The sequence below is a fragment of the Sardina pilchardus genome, chromosome 1, assembly GCF_963854185.1.
Source record: "Sardina pilchardus chromosome 1, fSarPil1.1, whole genome shotgun sequence".
Taxonomy (NCBI): Eukaryota; Metazoa; Chordata; class Actinopteri; order Clupeiformes; family Clupeidae; genus Sardina; species Sardina pilchardus.
In genome coordinates this window covers 2623653-2626152 of record NC_084994.1, presented here as the reverse complement: position 1 = coordinate 2626152, position 2500 = coordinate 2623653, and the positions used below count along the sequence as shown (strand labels likewise).

General features: G+C 42.6%; 1 protein-coding gene across 1 annotated transcript in view; it reads left to right on the top strand.

Moving 5' to 3' along the window:
- LOC134080630 (NACHT, LRR and PYD domains-containing protein 12-like) overlaps positions 1–2500 on the top strand; it is a 135496-nt gene that overhangs the window by 113187 nt on the left and 19809 nt on the right. The gene's annotated exons all lie outside the window — the stretch shown is intronic.

Below are 2500 nucleotides of genomic sequence, written 5' to 3'. Positions count from 1 at the left end.
GTGTGTGTATATACAGGAAGTAAAGCAGGCAGCTCACTGCTCTGGGGTAGTGTGTGTGTGTGTGTGTATAAGCAGGCAGCTCACTGCTCTGGGTGTGTGTGTGCTTCATCTCACTGGGTTAGCTTCAACAGCGGCGCTCGAACTCGAACCCCAGTCCAATATGCGGGAGAAAACGGTGTTGTTCTTGTGTTGTGTAGTGGGATGGACTGCAGTGGCCTCTATCATAACATCAGTAGCAGGGAAGGGAAGCGAAGGATGGCCGTAAGCTTTCAGTTCCATTGCTAGAACTAACTCTCTCTCTCTCTCTCTCTCTCTCTCTCTCTCTCTCTCTCTCAGGCTCAGTAAATGTGATATTTCAGATGAAGGTTATGTTTGTCTGGCTCTGGCTCTGATGTTAAACCCCTCCTGTGTGAAAGAGCTGGATGTGAACAACAATCATCCTGGAGAATCAGCACAGAAACTGTTATCTGCTACACTGGAGGATCCTCACCACAAAGTTGAAGCACTTCAGTATGTACTCTAGTGAACTAGAAGCATCAAGTTGTAGTCTGGATTGATTTATTGATATATTACTTACTGATTTATTGATTTATTCTTACATTCACAAAAGAGAGGATACATGAAATTGCATTCATGCATTCAGTAGCTTATCTGGTACTTTATAATCTCCACACAGAACAGAGCATTTGATTGGCAGACTTATACAAAACAAACAAAAACTCTCTTTGAGTAAAAAATGCATTTCCTATTGTCTAGTTAGAACACATACATTAACACATAGACTACAGTATGTGACCTGTTACTGTTACTGCAGAAGGACTAGTTCTCACTACAGGTAACAAATGAGTCATGAATCAATCAATAATCAGCCAATCTAAATGCAGCATCAAATACACTGTTTACACTTATGCACATTTTATGTGCATTTCACTAAATGTAGTCAATTTGATTCAAAGTAACCTTGCGTAATGTGTAGAGTTCTTCTGTCATAATCCTGTCAAATGTTGTTGCAGATTTGCTGACTGTAAACTCACTGATAAGTCCTGTGAGATTGTTACTTCAGTTCTACAATCACCAAACTCACTGCTACAGCTGGACTTGAATCACAATGATCTGGGGGATTCTGGAGTTCAGCTTCTCTCTAAAGGACTGTCCAGTTTTAACTGCAAAATACACACATTAAGGTGGGTAACTGGGTATCCATTTTATTATCATCTTAGGGAGATGAACCATGACAATATAACACCAACTGGTCAGCATTGAACATGCTGTAGCGTATTGCTTATAGAATTGCATTTGTGTAGTCAAACGTTTGAGCCGATTTGGGAGTTTCAAGATTAGTTTGTGGATTAAGCAATATGGCAGCAGTGAGAGTGGCGTGGGTAGCAGATATCAGCATGGCTGTGATTTGCAATATGGCAGCAGTGAGAGTGGTGTGGGTAGCAGATATCACCATGGCTGTGATTTGCAATATGGCAGCAGTGAGAGTGGCGTCGGTAGCAGATATCACCATGGCTGTGATTTGCAATATGGCAGCAGTGAGAGTGGCGTGGGTAGCAGATATCACCATGGCTGTGATTTGCAATATGGCAGCAGTGAGAGTGGCGTCGGTAGCAGATATCACCATGGCTGTGATTTGCAATATGGCAGCAGTGAGAGTGGTGTGGGTAGCAGATATCACCATGGCTGTGATTTGCAATATGGCAGCAGTGAGAGTGGTGTGGGTAGCAGATATCACCATGGCTGTGATTTGCAATATGGCAGCAGTGAGAGTGGCGTGGGTAGCAGATATCACCATGGCTGTGATTTGCAGTTAGGTGTGAGGCCAGAGGCCAAGCACAGTGGGTGCCTGAACATTTATTTAGAGCATTGGAGCAGTTCTGTAGTTTATTGGTATTTTAGTAATGTGTTATTAGTTTACACATACACATACACACACATACACATACACATACACATACACATACACATACACATACACACATACACACACACACACACACACACACACACACACACACACACACACACACACACACACACACACACACACACACACACACACACACACACACACACACACACACACACACACACACACACACACACACACACACACACACACACACACACACACACACACACACACACACACACACACACACACACACACACACACACACACACACACACACACACACACACACACACACACACACATAACATTCCAAACTAGAAATGAACAATTAACATATAGACGCTACACATATAAAAGGACCATGGGCCTCCACAGGGTATCTGTTAACAGCAAAAGGCAATGGGAGTGTTTTCATGAGACCATTTTCTCCTAGACCACTGAACAACATTATACACACTCGCTTTCTCTCTCTCTCTCTCTCTCACTCTCTCTCTCTCTTTCTTTCTCTCTCTTTCTCTCAAATTCAAATTCAAATTCAAAAGTTGCTTTATTGGCATGACAAATGAAAACTTGTATTGCCAA